At 39.8% G+C, this 22893-nt stretch overlaps 1 pseudogene; it reads right to left on the bottom strand.

Moving 5' to 3' along the window:
- Nucleotides 1–353: 353 nt before the first annotated feature.
- On the bottom strand, nt 354–646 carry LOC115518748 (annotated as a pseudogene).
- Nucleotides 647–22893: the final 22247 nt, after the last annotated feature.

The raw sequence follows: 22893 nt of genomic DNA, 5'->3' as shown, positions 1-22893 counted from the left end.
TGGAGACACAGATTCCAAAGCAGGCTCCTGGCTCTGAAATGTCAGCACAGAGCTGGAACTCACCAACCATGAGATCATAATCTGAGCTGAAGTCGGATGCTTAACCAACTGAGCCACCCAGGGGCCCCAAGAAGACAGATTTTTTTTAAAGATTAACCACCATTTATGCATTTGTATTTGGTAATGTTTATATCAATACACCAAAACTAAATTCTAGAGACATGCAATATCATTAGTTTGGATACCATGAGTATATTACAAAAGAGACATGAAAGTTATTTACATGATTAAAGATTTCACAACTTCACTGGAATGGGCAGCTTCACTAAGCACCATTTCAATAATGATGTATTTTAGTCTACACACTTTCCAAAAATGTCACCACTTCTACACCAGAAATAATCCTTGTCATCTAGAACTACTTTGGTGCCTCCATACTCTGGGAGAAGAACCGTATCTCCAACTTTCATGCCAACTGGTTGAATCTCTCCACCCTTTCCTTTGGAGCCTGATCCAACAGCTTCTACTATTGCTTGAAATACTTTTCCTTGAGATTTTTCTGGAAGCCTAATGCCTCCTTTGGTTATAGTTTTGGCTGCACTCCTTTCAACTAAAACGCAAAGAGAGGAAGAAACTCTCTAAACATCTTCTTGGTCTTGCCATGACTCCACCCCCTCTCCCTATCTACACCCCCACCCACCCACCCATTTTACGCTGCTCTGGAGCTGCCACTGTAGCAAGGAGACCTGCAGTCTGACCCTTGGGCCATGTGATCCAAGAAGACTGATTAATGCCTTTCCGTCTGATTTCCAGTTCCTCCTTCTGGACCTTTGTTTCCTCAGCTTCTCCCTCAATTGTGCAGGGTCTAAATCCTATAACACATCTCTCATTCCATACACTCGTGATGGTTGTGCTTCACTGACTAGTAAAGGTCTTTCTAATCTGAATGGACTCTTGTTCATCTGGGAAGTAGCCATGTCTCCTTTGATCCAGGAACCCCCCTGCTATGTCTCAGGATCCCTCCTATCTCCATAGGGAGGAAGGAAAATGCAGATGGCTGAAAAGCTGTATTTCCCAAGTCAATGAGGTAGATAGTCTCTGACTCATCCTCCAGCACACATAGAACTCTCATAATAGAATGTTCTAACTTTATTTTACCTCTGCCTTTCCCAAACAGCAATTGGTCTCCTGATCTCCTTTGCAGGGTAAGTAAAATCTGCCTTGATTTTCTGTGGCAAGCAAGCATGGGCATGTAAGGTTTGAATAAGAGAAACAGTCTAATGGCAAGGGAGAGTGTAGGAATGAGAAAGAAACAAGTAGTTTACTCATCAGGACTCATTGTAAGTGACACTAATCACCCAGTTCAAGCTAAGTTAAACAAAAATGGTAAGTTATTATTTCATACAATTGGCAAGTCCAATGGTGATCCTATTTGAAGTCTAGCTGGACCTGGAGGTTCCAGTAGGTTAAACATGCAACTCTTGGTTTTGGCTCAGGTCATGATCTCATGGTTCATGAGTTCGAGACCCTCATTGGGCTCCATGCTGACAGTGCAGAGCCTGTTTGAGATGGTCTCTCTTCCTTTCTCTCTGCCCCTCCCCTGCTGGCTCTTTATTTTAAAATAAATAAATCAAGATAAATTTAAAAAACATTTTTAAGAAGAAAATTTGAAGCTTTATGTGTAGCTCACATTACATTTTTTTTTTTAATGTTTATTTATTTCGAGAGAGACAGAGAAACAGAGAGAGAGGAGCAGAGAGAGAGGGGGAGAGACAGAGAATCTCAAGCAGGCTCCACACTGACAGTACAGAGATCAACTTGGGACTCAATCTCATGAACTGTGAGATCCTGACCTGATCCAAAACCAAGAGTCAGACACTTAACTGACTGAGCCACCCATGTGCCCCTCACATGACATTTCTATTGGATGGTGCTGCTTTAACATCTTGTAAGATCCATCCCCAAAACCAGGGGACAAACATCCCCAGGTGATTATGTTTTCAGATGTCCTCCAAAGCCTTGTAATAAAGCAATCATAACTAGTCAACAGACTTAGGGGAAAAGTTAAAAAAAAAAACAAAAAGGAAAACCAATTAGAAAATCCATTAATTAGTATACTATTGAACTTACAGTATTTGTTTGAATCCATTTTTCCTTTGCCTTCCTCATATAAATTAGTATCTGTCAACAAAAGGTAATGTGTTTGCACTTTATAAGAATGAATAAAATTTGCATGCTATGACTTATCTAATAGTAAGATAGTATCAAACAAATTTTCACCCAAAGAAAGACAGATAAATCAAGATCTAAAATACTTATAAAGTTAAAAAGTGACTGCCCTTCAGGCTAAATCTCCCAACAGCCTTTCAGTTATTCTGTTTATTTCTATATTTAGACATCAGCCACATCTTAGCGTCAGCTTTAGTAATTACAATACTTCAAGAAAGAAATTAAAGACGTGGGAAAGGCATATTTTGTATAAGCTTTACTTGTGAGCCTGACATTAAATATAATAAATTTGTGTTGAGGAACCGCTCTGTGCCAACATAGTTAGGATCTTTGGGGTAAATGCACCCCTTTGCCTGTGCCCACGCACATATTTGTAGCCATGTATGTGGTGCCCAGCTCAATCCATCCTTCACCACTGCTGACCGGACAGGAATTGACATCTGACCAAAGCTGTGCCAGTCCGAATCTCTTCTTGGAATCTAGAATTGGAATATATAAGCTAGACTTCACTTGGTTTCTGAGGAGTGCTAGAGCTAGGAAATCAGGCAAAGCAGAAGCTAGGATGAACAGGTGCAGGCCACAGCACACTAAAAGAATCTACAATAAGATCAAGGGAAAAGAATGTAAATGTGCCAAAAGGAGAGCCAAGAGGTCAAATATCCTAGGAAAGACAGAGCAAATAACTTTGAATTTGAATTTTCTAGTTCCTGGTTCCAGTGTCTTACGACATATCTCTATAGTTTTTATTCTACAATTACTAGGAGTACTTTCAGACATTCAATAAATTCCTATTCATTCATTCATTCATTCACTCATTCATTCTTTTTGTTTGTTTGTTTCTGACCTAAGCTAGTTCATATGAGTTTCTGTCCTAACAACAAAACTGATCCTTTCTTTAGTCAGCCAAACATTAAGGCTTGCTGTTAATTATGAAATTATTTAGTAGGAAATTAGTGAATACATTAATTATAGGAAATTAATAAATATTAATAAAATGATACAATAGGGTTCCCTGAAAAAGCAGAGTGATTACCTAGAATAGATATTTTTCATTCAATTCAAACAAATATATTGACATTCATACAATATAACTTCCATTAATATATTAAAAGTAGTAAGAGGAGAAAATTAAAACAGGAGGAATAAAAGAGGAGGAAACAAGTCAGCTTTTGACGCTTAAGTTTTTTCCTTTATCAGTGTTTACTCCTCACCCCTTTGTTTTCATAAGATCCTCCAACAAAAAATAAGCTAGATGAAGACTGAGAAGTAGGAGTGTACGAATTAGGTAGTAATAGGCATCTAATAAGAGCTGAACATTATATAAGGTTCTTGGGAGAATCAGCAGAAAAAAGCACTGATCCTGACATGCAGAGACTACAATGAAGATAACACCAACAGCAGAGTCATTACTTGGACCTAAAAAAATTGAAATAATTTTCTTGCATCTGAGTCTCAGAAAAAGATTAGGTCTGATGGTATTCCTCACTAGAGCAAGAAGAAATGTGTACTCAAGATACAATCAGATCCATAGCAGATGGAATATCCAAATTATCATCAAAATGTAGACAGACTCATAGATAGGAATCTAATACTGAGAGAGAAACCTGAAGAGGGAGTTAGAGATAGAGAGAAAGAACAAGGAGTAGGTCTAAAGTTGAGAAGATGCAGATCATGATAAATATGGAGGAGGAATGGGCCAAGACAAGTGGATTGGAACAAAGATGACCAGCAAAGCTAGCACAGTGAGCTGTTGTATGGGGCTGGGTAAGAGCCCAGGGAGTGGATGGTTGCTCAAAAGGAAGGTGAATGGTTCCAACAATGGACAGGGTCTGAGGGACATAAAGTCCAAAGCCAAACCATAATCCCACACCACCCATCAATGTACAATGTGCCCCCAAACAACATTCTCCTTACCTTCAAAATTCAGCTGAATGTTTGCATTTTATCCGTTGTGTCTAGGTTGGATCATTTAGTCCAACCCACTAATTTTAAGGACCAGGCTACTAAGGGCCAGAGAAGTTCTATAACTTAATCTGTGCCATATAGCTAGTGGCAGGGTCATGACTAAAATCCAAATTTAAAATTTTCAATATCCCAGTAGGCGGCTTTCCACATACAAATTCTCCCCAGTTTTGCACATCCCAACATTTTTCACTCTCCCAACAATAGACCAGCATCTTTTATCTCTCCAGGAATAGAGAGAACTAAAGAAAGAGAAGATAATTGAAGATTGGATGGGTCAAAGGAAGTTTCAGCAAGAAAATGGAATCTGATCTGAATTTTGAAAATTAAGTATGATTTAGATAAGAAGAAGAAAGAAGGGAAGAGATTCCCAGGAAAATAAAGTAGATCCTCAGTGAGAATGTGAGGTATGGAAGCCCAAGTCTTGCAAGAGGATGAAGGAGAGAGAGAGGAGGGAGGAGAGAGGCTCCAGTCTCAGCCTTCAAGTCACAAAGGATGCTAAATGCTCCTCTACAGATATTCTCTCCCCACCACCTCCATCCACAGAATTCAATAACAATTTACCTGAGACTATTTGAGAAGTAGAAATGTCAGCAGTTAACATGGCTTGACCACCAAAATCTATTTAGAATTGTAAGAAATGGAATCCTTCCCCATACGAGTCCTGTTGAAATGCAGTATGTTGTTTCACACTTTTCATATTCCTCATATTTTAAGAGCCCCAGAAGGAATGATACACATATACAGTGGAATAGGATGGTCTTAGCTTTTCCTGCTTTATTAAGTTTTTCTCTACCACTTATCACTATCCAACACACTAAATAGTATACTTTGTTATCATGTTTATCGTTGGTCTTTCTCATTAAAATGGAAGCCCTATCACAGCAGGGATTGTCTGTTTTGGATTTCTGCTGTTTCTCAGGAACTCAGAGCAGTGCCTATACATAGAAACTCAGAATTGGCAGAAGTCATACGTTACAGTTCTTTCTTTTATACAACTGAGAAACTAGTGTACAAACCGCGCCCCTCCCCACCCCACCCCCCCCTCACCGAAGTTGTCCATGTCAAATGGAGAGGCCTGAACTAGAAAGTGAGTCCTGACTCCCAAAGCTATGACCCTCCTTCCTTTTTACCAGGATATTTTCCACCATTGGATTTAGAATCTTCTGCATAAATGTCTTTCAACAATGGGAGAAATCAACTATGGCTAGAAAATGAGCAACATTTTCCCTTCGTATTTGTACAATTACATTAAAATAAACACAGAGGATGATCACCACAACATCATATACAAGAGCAGGAAGTGGAAAATCCTTAACATCCAACAATAAAAGATTGGTTAAATAAATTATGTGTCATCCATATAATGGAATACTTCTATAGATGTGAGAAAGATTTATGCATAGGGATTGACTTGGCAATCATACCTCCACAATATATTTCATACTTCACAATTTCTTACCCACAATTCCAAATTCCAAAAATGCTCTAGAAACTAAACTTTTTTGAAACTTTAGTCACAAAACTTGACCAATCCTAAACTCACTTGACAGCAAATATTTACCCCTCCTGACATGGAAATATTTAAGACTTTATTGATCTCATAAACAGCACAAAACTGTTGAATGTGCTTAATTACGAGGTATGGTCTCAGACCATACCAGCTTTATTATGTGATATTTGGTGAACATATCCTATCACTGCTCGAAAATCCAGAAGATTCTGAACTCTTAAATTCAGCTGGCCCCAAAGACTCTCAATGAAGAAGATGGTCTACACTAATAGTGTATTCTGTATTCCTACAGAATAGGGTCTGTGGGATGATCCAATTTGCATAATTAAAAAAAAAACACATACAGTAGTTTATGCCTAGAAATTCTGAAAGGAGTATATATTTTTTATTTAAAAAGAATGTACATTTTGGAGCATGGGTGGCTCAGTCAGTTGGGCATCTGACTTCAGCTCAGGTCATGATCTCACTGTTCTTGAGTTGAAGCCCCACATCGGGCTCTGTACTGACAGTTCAGAGTCTGGAGTCTGCTTCAGATTCTGTGTCTCCCTCTCCCTCTGCCCCTCCCCTGCTCATGCAGTGTTGCTCTCTCCCTTTCAAAAATAAACATTAAAAAGATGATTTTTAAAGAATGTACAGTGATGATATCTAAGGAATGTAACAGAAGGCAGCGCTAAACAATTCTGCCATCACAGGAACGGACATCTCGTGGGGCCTGGGACAGCAAGAGGGAGCTAGCTCCTAGGCCTTTCTCTGTAGTGCAGCCATAAGATGATTCTGCTCAAAGCGCCCTGCATCCCTGTGTGTCTCAATTGAAGATGGCTTGCTCTAGAGACAGAAGCTGATTGACCCATCTTAAGTCAGTCACATCCCTGGGGGTGGGGGTAGGGTAGAAGATGAGAGAAAGCTCCCTTGACTGGCAGTGCAGATGGTACTTCCCCAAAGGAGGCAGCACTGAGGCTCTTAGGAGGGGGAGGGGAATGATCTGCTGGGCAGACAACTAAAAAATGTCAGCAACACACAGGGCAGGACCTGACCTGACTGTGATCTGCACTAGCTACATGCCTACTAGTAACTGAGCAAATGTCATCAGCCCCTGGGCCTTGTTTTCTACCTAGGGAGGGAGAGAAACCTCCATGCTGTCATAGCCCTAACAATTTGCTGATGGACACAATGTCTCTCAGACTCAAAAATGCATACAAATCACCCATGGATCTTGTTTAAATGCAAAATTTTTTAATGTTTATTTGTGAGAGAGAGAGAGAGAAAGAGAGACAGAGTATGTTAGCGGGGAAAGGGCAGAGAGAGAGGGAGACACAGAATCTGAAGCAGGCTCCAGGCTCACCCGAAGCAGGGCTTGAACTCATGAACCGCAAAATCATGACCTGAGCTGAAGTTGGACACTTAACCTACTGAGCCACCCAGGCACCCGTAGGGATCTTGTTTAAAATACAGATTCTAGGAGTGGCCGGCTGGCTCAGCTGGAAGAGCATGTGACTCTTGATTTCAGGGTCATGAGATGGAAACCCAAGTTAGGTATAGAGATGATGTAAATACATAAATAAATAAATAAATAAATAAATAAATAAATAAATAAATAAACTTAAAAAAAAACCCATCAAAATACAGATTCTGATTCAGCACATCTGGAGTGGCCTGCATAAGCTCCTAGGTGATGCTAAAGTTGCTGGTCAACCAGACCACACTTTCAGTAGCAAGGTCCCAGAGCACTATGCTGGGGCTTGCAGATTATAAAATGCTAAGCCAAAGGTGGCAAAATTTGAGATTTGAATCATTTGGTAGTGATCTGCTGATCAAAACGTCCTTTGTGGCCCAGTTTATTGCATACGCTGAAAGTAAAGATATAGCCAGTAACGGGGTCTGTCCTTTGTGAAGGCAAGCAACTTTCAACTTAATTGTTAACCTAATCATTAATCGATAAACCAAGAGTTTATCCATATATTAATACTCTGAAATATATAACCTAAGAGCTTCACCATCAAATATAGTAGGTACTTAAGAAACAAACGATTCTAACTTTGGTTTAGAGCTAATACAAAAGATAATCACTTTTCAAGGTTTTCATGATTCCTCTAAACTTCAGAGAATTTTTTTGAGCCGTAGACCAATCCATTGTCCAATAATACCAGGATATTAACCAACAGAATTTAGCTCGGGAGGGCCCGGAGGAAGACCTAAGTTTTCACTTATGGCTGTTCAGATGGGTTTCAATAAATAATTAATTATAATGGAACTGGGGGACTCTAAAAGTATACAGTATTAAAAGTATCACAATCAGTTTGTTTATCTAAGGTTGTGCCTACATTAGGAAGCCAAATCCCCTCTGATAGGTTTATTGGTGTTTAGTCTACATTAGGTATAATTTTAGAAGTCAAGTACTCTCATGTCAGACATTTTCCAAATTACACTTTCAGACTAGAAGCCACATCAGAAACCGGAGCTGATTGCGACATTAATTACCCCCAATCAAACGCTCCCCCCTCTGCCAGTTTTCTTCCATTCTGTGTCCCTTCCCTGACATTAAACCACCATGCCTTGGGGACACAGGAGGCTGGGAGAGCCAAATAGGACAATTACCTGCAAATTCTTGAATAGGAAAGCGTTCTGGACATTTCGAGTTATAATTCACCTCAAAGACACGAAGCAATTAAAAACAATGTTTTAAAGCCTCACAAAGCAGCATTTTGTCCCCAGACGGACAGCTTAAAACCTCAGGCACCCTGGGGCCCTAGACAGTGAGAGCTAGGGAATAACTATAAGGAAAGGGCTTCTAAGTAACGAGACAAAAATAAATCAATGACTAAATATTTACAATGCAAGTGGTAACATCTGGAAGTATCCAGACCAGAGGGCAAGCTTTTCCCACTTAGAGCTAGGGACTATGCAAACTCTCACTGCTTACAGCAGCTGTTTCCAGAAAGCCACCGTGGTATCAATGGCAATCCAGTGGAGCTGGTCCAGAGAAGACGTGCACCCCAGCAGATTAAGAGTGGAGGGGACATTTAAGATTTCCTTACTCAGTAACTTTCACGTATATAAATGTTGTCAACTATAATCACAGTGCTGCCATCAGATCCCCAGAACTTACTCATCTTCTAACTGGAAGTCTATACCTCTTGACCAACATCCCTGCATTCCCTCTTTCCCTGGCCTCTGGTCATCACCGCTCTCCTCTGCTTCTAGGAGTTCGGCCTTTCTGGATTCCACAGATCAGTGAGATCGTACAGTTTTTGTCTTTCTCTGACGTTTCACTTAGCATGATGCCCTCAAGGTCCAGCCATGGTGTTACCAGTGCCAGGATTTCCTTCCTTCTCAGGGCTGAATAACATCCCATCGCATGTGACTGAACGGCACATCTTCCTTCTCCACTCATTCTAAAGCGGTTAAGGAAATCGATCTTAAATGTTCTTACCACAAAAAAGAAACGGCAGTTCAGCGACGTGATGGAGCTGTTAGCGAACACTGTGGTGTGTTGCATTGAAAGCTCAGGAGCTTTCTGGTGAAACGGGAAGCTGGCCTCAAACACAGAAGGCAAGGAGAGACCTGGGAAAGAGGCCGGCCCCTCCAGGTTGACAGGTGAGAGGTGTAACAAGCAGGGAACTCACAAGGCTTGTCTTGGGAGGCCGGAAGACGGGTAGATCTCCCCACCTGCTCGCCGGAATCTTAAAAGATTAGATGGAGGCCCTAACGGGGTTCAGTTGTATACGCGTCCAGAGAGTCTCAGCAGCACATTGCTCTCTGGAGGCTTCATCTTTGAGAACCCACTCCCGCTGTGGTGGGCGGAACACACATTCCAAGGACTGGGTGGGCTGAGAAGCCTCCTATCTATCGCGTGGGGGGGGGGGGGGCTGCTCCGGCGTCAACCCGAGGTCATGTCCTCTCCACGACCTCCTTAGCTCGGTGGTAATCATTTTGTGATATACAAGTGTATCAAATCAACATGTCGTGCACCTTAAACTTACATGATGTTACATGTTAATTAAATCTCAATAAAGCTGGGGGCGGGGAATGTTTTAAATTAAATGAAGAGGGGCGCCTGGGTGGCTCAGTCGGTTAAGCGGCCGACTTCGACTCAGGTCATGATCTGGCGGTCCGTGAGTTCAGCCCCGCGTCGGGCTCTGTGCTGACAGCTCAGAGCCTGGATGGAGCCTGTTTCAGGTTCTGTGTCTCCCTCTCTCTGACCCTCCCCGTTCATGCTCTGTCTCTCTCTGTCTCAAAAATGAATAAACGTTAAAAAAATTTAACTTAAATGAAGATACACACACATCTTACCATAATTTCCATCTCTAGGTAGATTCTTCTCTATAAACCAGAGGAAATCTAATGTATATAGCTAAGGGGACCTGTACAAGGAAGTTCACTGAGGCTTTCTTTTTAACAGCGAAATATTGAACTTAGCCTTACTGCCGATAAACAGGAGAGATATTAAAAATTTGAGGTAGGGGCACCTACCTGGGTCACCTGGGTGACTTAGTTGGTTAAGCGCCCGACTCTTGATTTTGGCTCAGGTCATGCTCTCAAAGTTGTGAGATTGAGCCCCACATGGAACTCACACTCCACTCCAAGTGCAGAGCCTGCTTAAGATTCTTTCTGTCTCTCTCTCTCTCTCTCTCTCTCTCTCCACATCCCTCTACCCCGCCCCTGCACACTCTTCTTTTAAATAAATAAATAAATAAATAAATAAAACATTTTTAAATCTAAACATCTAAATTTTTAATCTAAACATTTAAACATCTAAGGTATAATGTAAAATATGAGGTATAAAAATCTAAGGTATAATGGCAAGCAATTTAGTAGTTAAAATTAATTCGATACAGCCACATGAATATGTGTAGATAAATCTTTAAAACAATAAAGAGCTGGGGGGGAAGCGAGTTACACAGTATGCCTTCTGTTAAGGCAAATGCTAAACTCATCCAAATCAATATTGCATATTGATGAAAGCACACAGGTGTAGTGAATGGGGAAAACAGGGCTAGAAAGAGGAATCATCAATATAGGCACATTTGTTAATTCTGTAAAGACAAGTGGTGGATTGCATCCTAAGGGTACAGATGTAGTTACAACATTTAACTACAGTAAAATTAATAAAATTTAAAATGAAATGATCTCAGATAAATATGTCAACACATTAAGATTTTAGGGCTGGTGAGCTCCCACCTCATTTTTGTGCTTCTCTTGCTCTCAGTCTTTAAGATCTGCTGCAGTAACAAGGGAAACTTATCATGAGCTCTGGGCAGCTCCTTGTATTGTTGGTTCCTAAAGCAACTGGGTTTATTTGTTGGTTTGTTGGTTTGCTTGTTTTTTATGTGGTTAAGAAAACTGAACGTTAGCCTCCAACAAAAACATTGAAAGTGGAAGAAGGATGCCTGGGTGGCTCAGTTAGTTAAGCATCCTATTTATTTTTTAATTTTTTTTATGTTTATTTATTTTTGAGAGAGAGACACACAGAGTGCGAGCAGGAGAAGGGCAGAGGGAAAGGGAGGCAGAATCTGAAGCAGGCTCCAGACTCTGAGTTGTCAGTATAGAGCCCGATGCGGGGTTCCAACCCACAAACTGTAAGATCATGACCTGAACTGAAGTCAGACGTCCAACTGACTGAACCACCCATGAGCCCCAAGTATTCTATTTTTGATCTCAGCTCAGGTCATGATTACATGGTTTGTGGGATGGAGTCCCGTGTCGAGCTCTGCACTGACAGCACAGAGCCTGCTTGGGGTTCTCTCTGTCCCCCCCTTCTCTCTCTCTCTCTCTCTCTCTCAAAATAAATAAATAAACATTTAAAGTAGAAGAGAAAGAGTGGACAGAAGTCAAGGAATGCAAATATCTGAAAAATGCCACATTAGAGAAACTTCCTCTAAAATTAGACCAGATGCCACAAATTTGCCTGTAGGGAAATTTCTAGGTCACACTGAGAATATCCAAACCTATTGGAACCTTAGCTAAGAGCCAGAAAAAGTTTCAGCAATATAACATACTTTATTTAGTAACCTGAGCACAAAATGTATATTGAAGAGAGATAAGAATATATGCATATATAAGAAAATGCTTCAAAGGACAGAAGTATCATTTAATGCTAAAAGGGTTTAATTGTAGGTGTGTGTGTATGTGTGTGCGTGTAGTTTTCAGTAGCTTTTGACTTTATCATGAAGAAACACAGCATTGTTTTTAATCTTCTTTGTTCCATGTTTCCTTAAAAACCTAGAGACTTTGCATTTTGGTTTAACAATAGCTGGCAGTATTATTAAGTCCAGGGCGTTGTCCTGCAAGGACAATCCTAAAGAATGGGGGCTACAAAGAGAAAATCCTCACTGTGAAATCAGATTAACTTTCAAATCGCCCTTCCAGTACTTACTGCTTGTCTGACATCGGTATAATCATTAATTTCTCTGAGTCTTAGTTTCTCATCTGTTTAAGAGGAATGCTTAATAGCTAATTATTTCCCACCTTGCCATTGTAGGATTAAATAAGGTAATTCTATAAAGTGCTTGATGCATGAGGTATTATCTGTGCTTAATAAATGGTAAATATTTTTGTTATCAACAAGAAACAGAGGTCTAAATCCTTCCTGAATATCATACAATATTAGAATTGCTGGGAAAATCAAAGTCAGTCAAATGTTTAACTTGTGCAATGCAAAACTAGTCTGACTACACTTTTTCCTGAAGTACTTAATTTTAATAGAGTTGCTGAATTTTGTTGTTAAATAGGAAGAACCTGTGTCCATGGATATGTTAAAATCAGCCTGTTTATAAACTCATCAAAAGCACATCTCATCACCTCACACCTGTCTGAATGACTAAAATCAACAACACAAGAAACAACAGGTGTTGGCATGGATGTGGAGAAAGGAGAACCCTCTCCCACTGTTGGTGGGAATGCGCACTGGTGCAGCCACTCTGGTAAACAGTATGGAGATTCCTCAAAAAGTTAAAAATAGAATTACCCTATGATCTAGGAACTGTACTTCTAGGTATTTACCCAAAGAATACAAAAATATGAATTCAAAGGGATACACGCACCCTAATATGTAATAGCATTATCAAAATAGCCAAATTATGGAAACAGCCCAAGGGTCCATCAACTGACGAATGGATAAAGAAGATGTGGTTTTTATATATAATGGAATATTACTCAGCCATAAAAAAAGAACGAAATCTTGCCATTTGCAACTATGTGGGTAGTGCTAGAGCGTATTATACTAAGCGAGGTAAGTCAGTCAGAGAAAGACAAACATCATATGATTTCACTCATATGTGGAATTTAAGAAACAAAACAAATGAGCAATGGGAAAAAAAAAGATAAAGCGGGAGGCAAACCAAGAAACAGACTCTTAACTGTTCTAGTTATAGAGGACAAACTGATGGTTACCCGAGGTGGGGGTGGGGGTGGAGGGGTCGGGGGTTGGGGGGGGGGTGGGAGGGTAATGGGTTAAATAGGTGATGGGGATTAAGGAGTGCACTTGTGATCAGCACCTGGTGAGGTATGGAAGTGATGAAGCACTATATTGTACACCTGAAATTAGTATGTATGTTAGTTTCAGGTGTATACTCTATGTTACCTAACTGGAATTTAAATAAAAACTTTTAAAAAAGCACATCTCATATTCCTTTATTGATTTGATAAGAGAAACTTAATAAATGTTAGTCAATTTTAACTAAACTACTGTAGACATCAGGAAAATGTCTAACCCTCATGGTCATGCTGAACTATTATTCAGTCCAAAAATTTAGCAGGAAATATTTATTTAGTCCTCAGAGGGTGTGTGGCATTTTACTAGGCATTCTTCTTAAAGGAGTCATGGCTTAAATTTTCAAGGGGCTTAAAATGCTTTTAACCTCCTTTTTGAGGTATAACTGTGATATACTAAATTGCACCTATTTAAAGTGTAGAATTTGATAAATTTTGGTGCAGGTATCGCACCTGTGAAACCATCTCCAAAAATGAGACAATGAACATGTGCTTCATCTCCAAGAACTTTTTGTCCTGTCCTTTTGTAATTCCTCTGTACTTCCCCTGGTTCTCTAGCAACCACTGCTCTATTTTCCGTCACTGTAGATGAGCTGGCATTTTCTGAAGTTTTATGTAATTGGAATTGTACAAAAATGTATTCTTTTTCACCAGGCCTGTTTCATTCACATAGACATTTTCAGATCCATTCATGTTGTTTCATGTATCAGCAACTCTGTAGTTCATTTTTTTATTGCTGAGTAGCATTCCACTGAATAGATATACCATAATCTGTTTATTCATTCACCTTGTTGATAACACTTGAATTGACTTATGGGCTATTATGAACAAGGTGCCCAAAGCTCTCTCCTGCCTATGTCTTTTGGGTTCTATCTCCTTGACACAATGTTCTTACTCTACACTATGAAGACCATAACCCAAAACTGACAGAGACTCTGCTTTAGACCCACAGCAACCCTCATTCATATCAAGCCTTCTGGGGATGAGATTTTCACAATGATTACAGATGGTAATCTGGTGGTAATAAATGGAGAGAGTCATACTGTATCCTAAAGAGACTTCCTCCAGTTCAATGGCTTTATCTTCCCTCCTCTTTTCCCATCTCTGTTCATCTCTGCTGTGCCCTGTCTTTTCCTCTGCCACTGAACCACGAGCTTCACTTTTTCCTCCACTGTGCTAGGCAGCTTCACCTTCCTCTGACACCTTAGCCATTGGGAAATACATCTTCTACCCTAACCACATATCAAAACATGTTCCCCAACGTGGCATTTCTTCTGTAGGAGGAATTTCAATGCTGGTCCCTAAGGTAATACCGTTAACTCCTTATGAGTTTGCTTGAAGCTGCAAAGGGAGATATAAGAAGACACTAAGTTGCTCAGGTTGAAGAAGATAAAACCAGGGAAAGAGTTCCTTTAAAGCCAGGTGTCACTGGCCAATAGATCAGAAACTGTCCTGCCTAGAGGCCTCCAAGCTGATTGCTATTACCATGCTTTTCTCTCCCACCATGACTGAGAAAAATATGGAGACCTCATGAATGTCATCGTCAGCAATGCTGTCCCTTTTGTATGCTCCCTCCTCCTCATGGAGAAGCATATGGTTTTAACTTCCAAGTGGTTGAGTCAATTAATCTAAAGTGGGCTTAAGAGGACAAATATTAGAAAATAGCTCTGAAATGTGAAGGTTTGCTAATGGGAAAAGAAAAGCTTTGGGCAGAAGTCCAAACTGAGTCCAAGGCCTGGGGAAAAATCAAGCCAATAATGGATGTTTCAGTGGTCCGGGAGATTAAGAGAGTTGAGCAACAGGATTCAGAAGTAGTCGATTCTAAGAAAAGAAGATGTTGGGGGCAGGAATATAGTCACTAATGAACCAGGGTTGAAGGCATGGAAACATGTGAATGGAAAGTTAGCATTCAACATAGGTACTGAGTAACCAGAAAACATACCTGGAATCAGTTTCTTGGTGATCTAAGGCCAGAGTTCACAGTAATAGCTCAATGCCTGCAGATGCTATACTGCACTATGGTAAAGAAGCCCAGCCTTTGGACTCAGACAACCCTGGTTCAAATCACAGTTCTGCTCTTTACCAGCTAAATCACATAAAGTTAATTATCTCTGTAAGCTTCAATTTCCTCATCGATAAAACAGAGCTGATAATATAACCTACTTGGTATAAACATTAAGTGAGGTCGATAGGTCTTAAAGTCATCCTTGACTTCCCCCTTTCTCATACACACTTCCAATTAACGCTGTTGCTCTGTGTTCAGAATAAATATCCAGTATCTAATCCATATTTACTGACTGCATTGTTATTATTTGGTCTGAGTCCTGATATTCATTTGCCTGCATTATATATAGTAGCAATCACCCCCTAACTCATTAGCCTACTTCCACTCTCATCCTCCTAGCCAGAATGAACCTTTATTTTTAAAGTTTATTTGTTTGCTTACTTTGAGAGAGAGTAAGAGAGTCGGGAGGGGCAGAGAGAGGGGGAGAGAGAGAATCCTAAGCAGGCTCCAGGCTATCAGCGTGGAGCCCCATGCAGGGCTCGAACTCACAACTGTGAGATCACAACCTAAGTCAGATGCTTAACTGACTGAGCCACCCAGGCACCCCAACATCCAACTCTTGATTTCAGCTCAGACCATGATCTCAAGGTCATGAGATCAAGCCCTGTGTGATCTTAGAATTCTTTCTCACCCTCTCTCCCTCTCTGCCCCTCCCCCATGCTTACTCACTCTCTCTCTCAAAATCAATAAATCAGTAAATATCAAAACAGAAGTCAGACATAACAGCCCTCTGCTCAAAATTCTCCAAAGACTCCCAATTTCATTCCAGGTGAAAACCGAAGTTCTTATCATGATCAAAAGGCCCTATAGAATCAGTCCCCAGAGCCCCAGCGCCCAGCCACACTGACCTTTTTACTCAACAAACACATTCCTGATGTAGAACCTTTAAGTTAATTATTCCTTCTGGCCAACATATTCTTCCCCCAGATAGCCACGTAGTTAACTTGCTAAAGGGCTTCAAATCTTTGCTCAAATATCACTTCTCAGGGAAGTCCATAGTGACCAATCTATTTACAATTACAGCCCACCTCCCTTTATACACATACACTCCGTGTACTTGCTCTTCTTTGTACTTGTCAAAACATTTATCACCTTCCTACATGGTCTATAATTTAGTTACTGATTGTGTTTAAATAAAATCATTGCAACTCATGTAAGCTGCCTTCAAAAACATAGCTTTCAACTTTTATCCTTATTATTATTACTCTGTGAACCCTGCAAAGTTAGTTATCCCACAGTTCTTAAAAATAAATGTGAACCTCATAGCTGAATATCGGAGACAGAAAAGTAAATAATCCTTCTCAATCAGGCAGGCTGTTTTGAGTAAAAGCATTCAATTTCACATGCTGAGGAATAAAAGCACAGAACAAGCCCCTTTTCTTTAGATAACGAAGCTACCTTAGGTTGGTACCATCCTCGTTTCCGCATTTTATTTATTTATTTATTTTTTTAAATTTTTTTAACGTTTATTTATTTTTGAGACAGAGAGAGACAGAGCATGAACAGGGGAGGAGCAAAGAGAGAGGGAGACACAGAATCTGAAACAGGCTCCAGGTTCTGAGCTGTCAGCACAGAGCCCGACGCGGGGCTCGAACTCACGGACCGTGAGATCATGACCTGAGCCGAAGTCGGACGCCCAAACGACCAAGCCACCCAGGCGCCCCATTTCCGCATTTTAGAATTCACAGTCCCTCCAGCTGGGAAAAGATCAAGAAGACAGTACATTTCTTGAATCTACAGTTGTGACAACATCGTATGACAAATACTGCATCCAGATTTCCCCCAAAAATGGTTTTCCTAAGAGTGTCTGCTCCATAGTGATTTCACAGAATATTAACAGATGTTTCTCAGGGAAAAAGGGGGAGAAGTGGTTCTTCAGCCAAGTTAATTTAAGAAATTACACAATCCGCTTTAAGCAGATTTCTTTACTGCAAGATTCTTGGAGATTGCCTTTGCTGATGCGTAACTGTGAATATCCAAGAGGATGGCATAAGATGAGTCTTTTCCCGAACTCACTAGGCCCAGAAAGCCTTCATGGAAAGAGTTCCTTGAGACACCTGTTTCATTCACTCAGCAAATAATTATCAAACACCTACTATGTGCACACGTTGCAAGCTCCCAGGATCCACTGGTGTATAGGACACACACCATCCTTGAATTTACATGGGATTTACAGTCTAGTAGAGAAGACACAGGTGAAACGAATATGTGAAAGTTGATGAATGTAATGAAGGTGAAATACGGGCTGTTGTAAGAACATTTAAGAGAGAATGGTGTGTAGTAATCTGAACTGTGAGAAAGCCTGACCTAATTGTTTTGATGAATAAATCTTATCCTTATATGATTAATCACAATTGTTTATCATTTACTGTGTATGTGACACTGTACTGAGTCATATTGGGAAATATAGATGCATAAGCCATGACCCTTGCTTTAAAAGAACTTCTCTGGGGTGTCTGGTTAGCTCAGTTAGTTAAGCCGCCAACTCTTGATTTCAGCTCAGTTCATGATCTCACGTTTCATGAAATTGAGCCCCACATCAGGCTATGTACTGACAGCATGGAATCTGCTTAGGATTCTCTCTCTGCCCCTCTCTCCATCAAAATAAATTTTTTTTTTAAAAAAAGAACTTCCCTAATTGAAGTTAAGAACAATAAAAATAAAATGAAACAGGGGATCCTGGGTGGCTCAGTCGGTTAAGCAGCCGACTTCGGCTCGGGTCATGATCTCAGGGTTCCTGAGTTCGAGCCCCGTGTTGGGCTCTGTGCTGACAGCTCAGAGTCTGGAGCCTGCTTCAGATTCTGTGTTTCTGCCTCTCTCTGTCCCTCCCCTGCTCATGCTGTTTCTCTCTCTCAAAAATAAATTTAAAAAAGAAAGAAACTGGCTCCCTTAAAAAAAAAAAAAAAGAAATTGGCTCCCATACAAGGAGGGCAAGGAGAGACCAAAGAAAGAGGAAGCCACTCCAGATTGGCAGGTGGCAGGTTTAACAAGTAAAAGAAGTTACCTACGAGACTTGCCTTGGGCGGCCGCAACACAAGTCAATCTCCATATCTGCCCATCAAATTTTAAGAGTTCATATAGGGCTTCAGTGGTTTCAGTGGCCTATATAGCCCAGATGGTCTCAACAACACTTTGCTCTTTCAGGCTGCATTTTTGAAATGACTCGAAGGCTATGGTGGGCAGAACTTATATTCCACACCCTCTCAAAGACCTCCTCCAACACTTGGCTCTGGCATTTGCTAGCATATGACAGTGCAAATTTCTGAATTCTCTGAGCCTTGATTTTCTTGTCTGTAAAATGGAGATAATAATACCCAATCTACCTAATCATGTTATTTTAGTGGAGATGAGGCATATAAAATAATTTAGTGCCTGACATAGTAAGTACCCTGCAATAAATGATAACGTTATTACGTCTATTATTATTGCACAGTGCCTGGGATAAATGCTTAGGCAATACAGATGTTAAGCAAAAGGGAGAAGGAGGTCAGGCCCTGGAGGACTTGGCCAGTGCCTCACAGGTCTCTCACAAAGTTCCAATACAAATGCAGATGGAAGAGGTTTGAAAAGATCCTCCCCAGATGAGCTATGAGCTACCACAGATTGAGGCCAAGGGACAGCAAAGTGAGATAAATGATGTTGATAAGACATGGAGAAGCCTGATGATGGGGGTACAGAGGACTTGAAATAATGGCTGAAATCTTCAGATTTGATCTAAAGACAGTGGATAAAACTAAAGACTGAGGAAGAAGAAATCGTTTTCAAGAAAGATTAACTTCCAACCGTGATCAACAGAAACTAGATGGAAATAACTGGCATCTAAGAGACCAGTAAGTGATAGTCATGTAAAATAAAAATGTTGTCAGATCTAACACATAGTCTTGCACTCTTTTTTACACTCTGATAATTCATTAAGTGAACCAGGGCCTGGATAAACGTGGAGTTGGGGAGAAATTACAATGTATGTTCAAGGTTGGTTCACTGCCATGAACTGAAATGCCTCAATCATAATTCTGAATGATGAATTCCAGGATGGCATGGGGCCTATCATGAACCACTAAATACTTCCTCAGGAAACTATACTTTTCCTTAACAAATAACAATTTCATCACATGGCTAATATAGTCACCAAACATGGACGTCATTCACATAGGAAATCTCCATGGTTTTTAAACATGAAACTTGAATTAAATACATTGTGGGGCAAGCAGGTGAGAAGAGTTTTATCTTTTCCAAGAGACTCTTGGAAGATTACTCATATTTCTGTAAAGAATTTCTAATGAGACATTTTCAGTCTTGCATTTATTTTACAGAATAAAAAGTAAATACTAAAAATAGCTAAATAAGAACATACCCGATATAATTGGCTATTTTAAAAGAGTTGTTTACCTCCTTGAAATAATAAAACTCACTTTGACCTTGTTCTAAGCTAATGACTTTCTGATTTGAGATAGAAATTTGAAGGTACAATGTTTGATCTTTTTTCAAGTACTGTAGTTAAAGGCATGGGAACACTTCATCCATTTACATTCTCCTCCTTCTCCACCTAATAGCCTTGCAAGATTTGTTCTTAAAGTTCCTGATTAGATTTATAATGCATTTTCCCATAGAATAATGCTATAGATAAATATGTATACTTAACATTGTATTCATTCTATATACTGGATATTTCATTTCCAGTCTAGACCACAAAAGTAGTCCAAGCGTAGTGTTCATAGTATATTACAAATTAATTTTTGACACACAATATGTTCATAATTTTAGGCCTCTCTAAACAGTTAAAAACTGGGTCATCAGTATTAAGGAGGGCACTTTTTCAGATGAGCACTGAGTGTTGTATGTAAGTGACGAATCACTGAATTCTACTCCTGAAACCAATATTGTACTGTGTGTTAAGTAACTAGAATTTATATAAAATTTTAAAAAGAAAAAAAAAATTGGGCCATCAACTCCATTTAGGCAATCACTGTCAGAATGACAAGTGGATTCAGAGTAGCAAAATTTATACCTGGCGCCCTATACAACTCTTGCATAGCAGATTTCTAAATATCATACATTTATAGGATTCTAGAGCTGGAGATATCTTCAGAATCACCCAAGCCACCTCCTCATTTTCCACATGAAGAAACTGAAGCCAAAGTGGTGAAATGATTTGTGCAAGGTCACTTAACTGACTATCGGGCAAGCTAGGACTTAAAAAGAGTTACCAAATTTTATGTATTCTGTTTTCAGCTGAGAAAATGTCATTTACTGATTGACTTGTTCATTTATTCATGAATTCATTTATTCTTCATTCATATATTGAAGAACCATTTGCTGCATGCCTCAAATGTACAAAATATTCTGATAGCTGCTGAGAGAATTCAGAAAAAATGTGAATTGGCTTTTGCTCTTAACTTGGTGAGATCTAATTGGCTATAAATACATTTATAACACTAATCTGCTGCACAAGAGTTACATAAATAAAAAAGTTATGTCAGCATAGATGATTAAATGTGAACTAAGTCATTCAGGTAATGTGTTATGAGTCCAGAGGATGGAGAGGTCAGGGAGGAGTTAAGGGGTCAAGAAAGGCTTCATAAAAGACAAAATTTAAATCTGCTCATCTTCCCCTTCCATAGACATTATCAAGTACTCATTATTTCCCAAATACCAAACCAAACCCTGGGAATATAAGGATGAAAGACATTATCCTTGATCTCCAAGATTCACAATCTAATGGGGAAGACAAAGAGGGCAAGAAACATTAAGAGTTAGAGGGTGTATATTGCATGTTTGTAAATATAAATAAATACTTATGTTTACTATATTAAATATAACCTGAGGCAGGATTGGGATTAGGACAGCAAACAAGACAACTAGGGCACAGAATTTAAGGAAGCACTCACTCTCAAGCCATTGCAAGTGCAGACTCAGCTCCTGCACAGACGTGAGAGGGAGTGTCTCCTTAAATTTTGCACCCAGGCATCCATCCTACTGCCTCACCTTTGTCCTGGCCCACTAGTACTATTTAGTCATCATACAAAATGGCAGAATGGTGTAAATAACAATAACAAAACAAAAAACAGAAAGCCTTGAATAAGGTCTGAATAAAATCAGCCACTAATAACTGTGTGATCTTAAGTAAGTTTTTCATATCTCTGGGCCTCAGTTTCCTCTCCTGCAAAATCCAGGGGTTGACCTAGATTCATGCTTTTTAGACTCTGACCTGAGCAGCATGTGGAGTCTTCAGAAATAACTCAGATGAGGAGGGGCTGAATGGGTAGAGCTCTACATCCCCCAACCTAGCCTTAACCAGACTAGCCATCTTTTATTGCTTTTATTTAAGATGATTCTTATACATTCACTTTTTAAAGGTTTCAATAATTACAACAAAATCAATTAGAAAAATCAAACATCAAGCTGACCCTAGATGACCTCTAATACCTTTAACAGTTGTCCATTTACCTTTTTATGAAGGATCTGGTTTCTGCCAAGGGCCAGCGAGAACAGTCATAACTATAGTTTCAATGACTGGTGGTACTGAGTAGTGTCCGAGGGCATTGATCTCTTGTTAGTCCTGTGGTGAGTATATGAGTCCAATTGATCCCCATTTGAAGTGCCAAATGACTCTTGATGAATTGGGTGGAGAAGAAGAAATGAGAGATATGCTGAAAAACCAGATCAATTTGATATTAATCTAGGGGTGCAGTAGAATTTAATACCTATGAGTCTCATGATGCTTTGGAGTTGAAACCAGGAAGTACTGATAAAATCAAGTTTCATGCTCATAAAATGATGCCTCATGAATACCATAGTACTTCCTATTTTCCCTATGGAAATACCACTTAATCAATGATTGCTCACAAATTGTCACACATTTGGTGCTCATTGAACAAATCCTGGGCTAACTTTGTGATTAACAGCTAAATATATTATTTGTTCCATTCTAAGAAACAACGTAATGATCTCTAGGGAACTGTGAGTCTTCACAGGCATCCTAAAACAATAATCAGGAGAAGAGGTACAGTGGGAGAATGGAAGAAAAATCACAGTACTCTGTTCATTTCTGTGAGGTGACACAGTTATTTAAGTAGTTATTTAGAATGTGAGTAAAAAGCATAGCCATCATCTCATTGTGTGAAGCAAGAATGGATAATCTCATGGTCCAAATGTTACATACAAAGAAGGACTTATGTATTTTAAAAATTTTTTTTAATGTTTACTTATTTTTTAGAGAGAGATACAGTGTGAGTGGGCGAGGGGCAGAGAGAGAGGGAGACAGAGAATCTGAAGCAGGCTCCAGGCTCTGAGCTGTCAGCGCAGAGCCCGACGTGGAACTCGAACTCGCCAACTGTGAGAGCATGACCTGAGCCGAAGTTGGACGCTAAACTGACGCTAAGCCACCCGGGTGCCTCATGACTTATGGATTTTTTAAGTTAGGAACATCAGGGACAAAATTGTTTTGAAAATAAACCTCAGCCCTGGGCCCAAATTGGAAGAGGTACCCCCAAAACAGGATGAAAAGAGAGTAAGGTCCCAGGGGAGTCCAATTAGGGAATATCCACTTCCCGTTAGCACTGTGAATACATCATCTCAGCTAATAAAACAACTTAAGCTGGACAGTAATAGTCCTAAATGTGGATAAAGAAGCCAA

The sequence above is a fragment of the Lynx canadensis genome, chromosome B4 (assembly GCF_007474595.2).
Source record: "Lynx canadensis isolate LIC74 chromosome B4, mLynCan4.pri.v2, whole genome shotgun sequence".
NCBI classification, from domain to species: Eukaryota; Metazoa; Chordata; class Mammalia; order Carnivora; family Felidae; genus Lynx; species Lynx canadensis.
The sequence above is the reverse complement of the archived record's forward strand: the minus strand, read 5'-3'. Positions and strand labels throughout refer to the sequence as shown.